The following is an 8,434-nucleotide window of genomic DNA, read 5'->3' as shown; positions in this document are numbered from 1 at the left end:
CTGACTCCCGGATTTGGGACTTGCCAGCCTCTCCAACTGTGTAAGCCATTTCCTTGAGATAAATCTCTCTGTCTATATATGTACATGTACATGTGTATATATGTGTGTATGTATATCCTTTTTACTGGTTTTGCTTCTCTAGAGAACCCAGCCTAAGACAGGGGAGAAAGACCTGGCAATCTGCTCTGATAAAGATTACAGCCTAGAAAACCCTGTGAGGCAGTTCTACTCTGTCATATAGTGTCGCTATGAGTCAGAATTGACTCGACAGCACACAACAACTACAGTGCTAGTATCTGGGATTTAGTGAATAAATTTATTTTTACTTTAAGACAATGTAGAGTACTAAGGTTCTGGAGTCAGACTACTAAATCTGTCTCTTCCTAACCAAATGCCCTTCAGAAAATTACTTACTTTTGAACCTAGTTTTTTATCATCTGAAAAATGAAGGTACTAATAGTCCTCACCTCATAGGTTGTTACGAGGATTAACTGAGATCATTTGTGTTCCTACCACAGAGAAAATGCCAATAAATGTTGGCTTTTGTAATTATTATTTACACATATTGTGACTGTATAGACACTTGAGATCTTGGACTAGTTATTTTACTTTTTGAAAGATGAAAATTCATTTTCATAAGCATAAAAGATAAAATTCATTTAAAGTTACTTTCCCTATTTAACTACGTGTTATGTGACAACTAATGGATGGAAACTTTCATTTCCAACAACTTTATCTCAGGGCAATTCACTTAGATCATAGACGAAAACTTTTAAGTTCATGAAGATTTTGCACACAACTGAGAAAAAATGTGAAAAATAAACAAAAATGTTAAAAAGGGACATGGCCCCATGCTTCACAAAGATTACTGGAAAAAAAAAAAACAGAAAAAAATTCATGATTAACATGATGTGCAAAAATGACAATGACAGAAATACATATAGTCAGCTCTTTCACCATTTCAACCTATTTGCTTTTGATTAGTTCGTTTACAGCCCAAAATAGGAAAATATTGTCTCTCTTGTTTACTTGATTCCTTCCAAACTGAAGCGTATAGTAGAATTATATTTTTAATATTCTACTTAGTTGAATCTTCTATTCAGAAGTTATAAAAGGTGAGTTTTCCATTTTTCAAGTAAAGTGATTGAGACCTCCACTCCCAGCTGCATAATCAACAGCGTATACTGGGAGAATAGCACCCTGGGGCTAAGCTTGAAATCTGTGCCCATGGAAGGGAGCAAATTACTCTGTGTTTGGGATTTAAACCCTTAACGTTTATCTAGCACCAGGCTCTAATCTGCTAGTTAATTGTCAACGTAAATTACCTGGAAGAGCACACACTTATCTCCACAGTCTCCTTTCTTTCTTTTTGTCTCTCTCTTTTTTTTTTCACTCTGGAATTAGGGAATGCTTTTTATCTGTTCTGTTTACGGGTATGATGTTCATTTTCTCTTTCAACCAGAATTTTTTAAACAGGAATATGTTTATAGTTTTAAAGTGTAAGTCAGTGGAAAAGTATCAGCAACTTTCTATAAATTCACACTTCTTGCACTATTCAAGAATAGAACGAGTTCCCAAATGCTTGGCTGACAAACATATAATCAGTTGGTTACCATCTCAGCCGAAGAGTCACTGCACTCCATCGATCGCTGTAATCACCCCTCCTTGTCTACAACAGTTGGAGGCTCTTGTTCCTATTCTGTATGAAGTCTGCAAAGGACTGTCTATGTCCCCACTCTATGACTTGTGGGAATGTCCGGAAGCCTCTCCAACCTTCTTAGGCATCCAAGACCTCTTTCTTCTCCGTGCCCCTCCTTAATGCAACTAGAGACTCAGGCAACATCCTCTTGGCCCTTACACTTACCACCTCCCTTACTTTGCTTATTAGTATGGGCCAGAATAGAAAGGGAAAGGAAAGAATTCTAGTAGAAAAGGTGTTCTAAACTGGCAGATCTCCACTATTTTTCCCTCACAATGACACAAACGATGACTGATGTTCAAAGGGTGAAATATGCTCATGAGTGAAACCAGGGTTAAATTTTTCTCCCATTTCCCATATTGGAATGTAAATGAGGAAGAGTGACTGTTATACCCAAACCCATTGCCATCAAGTCGAGTCCTACTCATATTGACCCTATAGGACAGAGCAGAACTGCTTCATAGGGTTTCCAAGCCGGTAAATCTTTACGGAAGCAGACTGCTACATCTTTATCGTGCGGAGTGGCTGCTGGGTTCCAACCACTGAGCTTTCAGTTAGCAGCCAAGCGCTTAGCCACTGCACCACCAGGGCTCTTCTCCAGTGACTATTATAATAGCCTAAATTGTTAAATTGTTTGCAAACTTTTCAGCTTGGTCATAAATGGTAGATTTATGCATGCCAACTATTGAGAAGCATTACACGTGGTCTTCAGGCTCTACTATCCTGTTAGATATGTGTTGTGAGTTAAATGAAAAGACTGATCAACACTCAAAAATCTTGAGCCCATGACAAAATGCATTTTATAGTCCAAACAACTGAATTATAAATTACCTTTTTTTCCCCAGATTTCAGAAACTGTTATGTCAATAACGAAGTACCACAACAAAACAAAACCACCAATGCTATTGCTCATTCTTGAGACTAAATAGGAAATTGTGATCAAATTCTTCAGGGACATTAGAGTGCAAGATATCACCCTAGTAACCAAATCTGTACCTCCTATCCATTCAAATTTGAACATGCCAGGGAAAACCCTACATTCACCACTTCTTCTCTTCTGGCTCTGATTTCAGAGTTCTCTCTATTAGGAGGGATTTCTTGGGTCTGAAGATGTCATCAAAAGGCAGAAAGAAAGATGTTAAGATCAAATATCCCTCTCAAAAGGAACAGGAAGTATAATGGAAGTGTTGTGGTTGTTAGGTGCTGTTGAATCAATTCCGACTCGTAGCGACCCTACGCACAACAGAATGAAACATTGCGTGGTCCTGTGCCATCCTCACGATTGTGGCTAAGCTTGAGCCCATTGAAGTGTCCTTACCACTAAAACAGGGCCATTGTCCATTCCACCAAGTTGAGACTCCATGAGACCATATGGGTGAAAACAACAAACACTACTATTGGCTCATCACAGGTTCTTAGAGTTTTCTTTCTCATTTGTCATTTTCAATCCAAAACATCACTGCCGATTTGTTTGTTTTTACCTACCATATTCACCAAATTTGTGTCCAAATGGCGTTGGGCTGATTCACAAATATCTGTGCTCAAGAGAAAAAAGTTATTTTCATGGAAGACTTTCAAATGAATGCCATAGGTTCCATCAGCAACTCCCAAAGAGACATTCCAAGCAGGGTAGGCAATGGTAGCTTCTTTGGAATAAAATGGACAAACTTACACAGGGATTGCTTTGAAACAGAATACTCAACTGGGTATATAGTCTCTCTCATTGACATAAAAACAGCTTTATAGCCATATCTTAAATACTGCCTAATGGAATCTTCAAGATTAACTTTATTTTTTTTTGTAAACTAAATTTTATTTTTAAATATGATATAAATCAAACAAGAAATTTAATTTTTTATCATGAATTCCCATTCAAAAGTACAACCATTTTAAAATTTAATTATTTAGACACTAATTATTATTAAATAGGGAAGCCCTGGTGGCATAGTAGTTAAGAGTTTGGCTGCTAACCAAAAGGTTGACAGTTCGAATCCACCAGGCGCTCCTTGGAAACCCTGTAGGGCAGTTCTACTCTGTCCTATAGGGTTGCTATAAGTCAGAATCGACTCAACGGCAATGGGTTTGTTTTTTTTTTAAATTATTAGTATATGGTCTAATGCTTTTGTGCAAACCATAGAAATGTTTCCAGAAGGAGCATGGCCCTCATACCAGAGTATGAAATGCACCCAGGTCTGACCAGGCTGGAACACACGAACCTGCTTTCCTCCAAGGAGTCTGGGGCCTCAGACACAGGTGGGAGTGCATGGTCATCCTTCTGGAAACTGAGTTGAGATTCCCTGCTTAGGCCTGGGACCCTGCTGCCAAAGGAAGAGGTCAGAGTTGCCTGTGGAACTGAATGAAGAATGCAGGTGCCTCTGGAATGCAGGGAGCCAGTCTGCCTTAAATGTAAATGCTCTCAGCGTGGAGCAACACTGGGTGCCTAGGAGGATTCCCTGCCCTGGAAAAGAGTTGAAGGCCAAGAAATAGCCCCTTCTTCCTGCTGCTCACCACTGTCTCCTCCCCATCCCTCTCCTGCTGCAAATGCCAAGTGTGTGGCTCAGCATTTACTGGTTCAGTCTGGGGAGCTAGGGGCCTGGGGCATCCATCTTGCACATCAGTGCAATCATGAATAAGGATTTTAACACAATTATTCATAAGTTATTGCCTATTATTAGTCTGTCAAATAAAATATACCTCCAGTTTTGTTAAACCAGGAAACACTATTTTTTAAAATGTATGTTAACCATTGCGGCAGCCATCATCTCGCCAAAACAACACAAAATTTCTGAGAAAGAATCCTGGCTGCCCTTATGAAAATGCTAAATATAAAAAAAGGCATATGTCCACAATATGCATAATAAGATCTTATATCCTTTCCCCAGAAGATACAGACACTATAAAGCCATGCCTTCTAAGTCTTAAGCCACTGATTATATTCTAAACCATTGCTGAGTCACATGTCTAAAGAAGTGTCCTGTTTTAATGTACAGGCAGTCCTCAGGTTATGAATGTCTGACTTAGGTACAACCTGTAGTTACAAACCAACCCCCATAAAGCCTATTATATTAAAAATTCGAGGTGCATACAATGGTTCATAATAACAAAAGGGCGCTACTTTGCAATGCACATCAAAACATTGTATTGCTGTATTGTTATGTTAAAGATGTTTTAGTGTATCTGGAACTGTTTCTTTAATGTTTTGTATGCACAGAAAGGTACACTATATGCTATATATTATGGCAAACATTTGACTAACTGATGTTAGATATGAGCCATACTTAACTGTTCCGACTTATGTACAAATTTGACTTAAAGACAGACTTAGAAACCGAACTTGTTCATAACTCAGGAACTGCCTGTAATTCATTTGTTATTCTTTTTTTTCCATTTATTTTGCATTAAGAGATGGGAAACAAAGGAGGTGAGCCTGACAATTGACCCAGCATACTACCTGGAAAAAGGTGAGGAAGTGGTGAGAAAGGTGACCCAGAATACTGTCAGGCTGTGATGTGAGGAAGAGGAACCCAGCAGAGCCTGGAAGTCTCACTGAATTGAGGATGATATAGAACAAAGAGTCTGGGTTGGACAAGGTGGCCAGAATTCACAGAGCATAGTACTGGAGAGAAGAGTGAGGTATAGAAAGGACTCCAGAGAGCTGCAGAGACTCCTCAGCTGAGAATTGATTAGTGCACGCCTGTGAGGAAGCTACCAAAGGGAGAGAAAAATCCACTGGAAAGGAAGAAAGGGAACAGTTCCTGAAGCTAACACAAAGCTGGAAGTAGTGCCTGGTCCCATCAAGCAGATTGGAAAATCACATAACTCAAAAGGCATCAGAGTACTAAGAAGGGTCTTCCCTCAATAGCGGGGTAAAATTAACTCTAGACTAGAAGAAGCTCTGGGTCTGCCTAACAAAGCTGAGCAGCAAGTTCAAGAATATTTATAGGAATACAAAAATATATAGTACCCAGCAAGGTATAATTCTCAGTGTCTGGCATTCAATAAAAAATTATCAGAAAAATTCCATCAAAGAAGCTGGAAAATACAATTCTTAATGAGGAGCGTATTAGTTTTCTACTGCTTCTGTAACAAATTACTACAAACTCAGTGATTTAAAACAACGCAATTTTATTATTTTATAGTTCTGGAGGTCAGAAGTCTACAATGACTCAGCAAACTGTATTCCTTCTGGAGGGTCTAGGGAAGAATCCATTTCCTTGCCTTTTCCAGCTTCTAGAGGCTGCCCACATTCTTTGGCTCATGGCCTCACATCATTCAAACCTGTTTCCATCATAACATCTCTTATTCTTACTCTGACTCTGACCCTCTTGCCTACCTCTTATTAGGACCCTGTGATTAGATAGGACCCACTCAGATAATGCGTAACAATCTTCCCATTTCAAGATCCTCAACTTAATCACATATGAAAAGTCCTTTTGCCATGATTGTATTGTGTTCCTCAAAAATATGTGTAAACTTGGCTAGGTCATGATTCCCAGTATTGTGTGATTGTCTACCATTTTGTCAACTGATGTAATTTTCCTATGTGTTGTAAAACCTATCTCTATGATGTTAATGAGATGGGATTAGCGGCAATTATGTAGACTCAATCTATAAATTAATCTACAACTTAGGCCAAACCCTTTTGAGAGGTAAAAGAGAGAAGCAAGCAGAGAGACAGGAGGACCTCATACTAGCAAGAGGGAAGCAGCAGGAGCATAGCACATCCTTTGAACCTGGGGTCCCTGCACTGAGAAGCTCCTCAACCAGTGGAAGATTGATGACAAGGACTTTCCTCCAGAGCCAACAGAGAAAGAAAGCCTTCCACTGGAGCTGACACTCTGAATTTGGACTCACAGATCCAAGAACCTAAACAAACTCCAGGCATAAGAACTGAGAAAACTGTACCAAGGCACATCACAATCAAATTGTTTAAAACCAGTAAAAAAGAGAAAAAAGACATATTACATACAGAAAAACAAAGGTAAGAATGACAGCAGATATCCCATCAGAAACAATGCAAATTAGGAGTGGAATAATATGTTATAAATAAAACAACAAAAACAAAAACTGTCAACCAAGAATTATTTACCCAGCAAAAATATCTTTCAAGAATGAAGGCAAATAACTGACACCAGTCCTGTCCAAACTCTTCTAAAAAGTAGAGGAAGAATGAATACTCCCTAACTCTTATCAGCATTACCCTGGTACCAAAGCCAGACAAAGACACCACGATAAAAAAAAACTATAGACCAATATCCTTTATGAATATAGATGCCAAAAGTCTCAGCAAAATACTAGCAAACAGAATCCAACAGCATATTGAAAGAATTATACATTATGATCAAGTGGGATTTGTTCCAGGAATGCAAGTAAGGTTTAACATTAGAAAATCAGTCAGTATAATACACCTCATTAATAGAAAAAAGGAAAAGAACCACATGATCATCTCAATCAATGCAGAAAAGGCATTTGATAAAATTCAGCACACTTTCTTGATAAAAACTTAACAAGATAGGAATAAAAGGAAAATTCCTCAACATGATTAAGGGCATTTATGAAAAACCAACAGCTAACATTATACTCAGTGGAAAAAGATTGAGAACTTTCCCCCTTGAAAACAGGAACAAGACAAGGATGCCCACTCTCACCACCCCCATTTGATATTGTACTGGAAGTCCTAGCCAGCACAATAAGGCAAGAAAAGTAAATAAAAGGAATCCAAATTGGAAAGGAAGAAGTAAGACAGATGACCTGTATTTGCAGATGACATGATCCTATATATATAGAAAATCCTAAAGAATCTACTAAGAAGCTTTTAGAATTAATAGAGGAATTTAGCAAAGTTGCAGGATACAAGGTCAACATACAAAAATCAGTTGGGTTTCTATACACCAGCAATTAGAAATCTGAAAAAAAGGTTAAGAAAACAACTTCATTTACAATAGGATCTAAGAGAATTAAATATCTAGGTACAAAATTTACCCAGGGATGTGAAAGACTTATACAATGAAAATTAATAAACACTGCTGAGAGAGACTAAAGAAGACGTAATAGATGGAAATACATTCTGTGTTCATGGATTGGAAGACTTATATAGTCAAGATGATGATACTACCCAAAGCGATCTACAGATACAATGCATTCCCAATCAAAATTCCAACAGCTTTCTTTACAGAAATGGAAAAACGAATCCTCAATTTTACCTGAAGACACAAGAGACCCCAATGAGCCAAAGCAATTTTTTTCTTTTTTTTTAACAAGTTTTTTTTTATTGTACTTTAGATGAAGGTTTACAGAACAAATAGTTTCTCATTAAATAGTTAGTACACATATTGTTTTCTGACGTTGGTTAACAACCCCACAATGTGTCAAAATTGTTCCTTCTCAACATTGGGTTCCCTATTACCAGCTTTCTTGCCCCTCCTGCCTTCTAGTCCTTGTCCTAGGCTGTTGTGCCCCATTAGTCCCATTTTGTTTTATGGGCCTGTCTAATCTTTGGCTGAAGGTTGAACCTCAGGAGTGACTTCATTACTGAACTAAAAGGGTGCCCAGGGACCATACTCTTGGGGTTTTTCCAGTCTCTGTCAGGCCAGTAAGTCTGGTCTTTTTTGTGAGTTAGAATTTTGCTCTACATTTTTCTCCAGCTCTGTCCAGGACCCTCTGTTGTGATCCCTGTCAGAGCAGTCAGTGGTGGTAGCCGGTCACCATTTAGTTGTACTGGACTCAGTCTGGTGG

This window comes from Trichechus manatus, unplaced genomic scaffold (genome assembly GCF_000243295.1).
Source record: "Trichechus manatus latirostris isolate Lorelei unplaced genomic scaffold, TriManLat1.0 scaffold00120, whole genome shotgun sequence".
NCBI lineage: Eukaryota > Metazoa > Chordata > Mammalia > Sirenia > Trichechidae > Trichechus > Trichechus manatus.
This window is presented reverse-complemented; position numbering follows the sequence as displayed.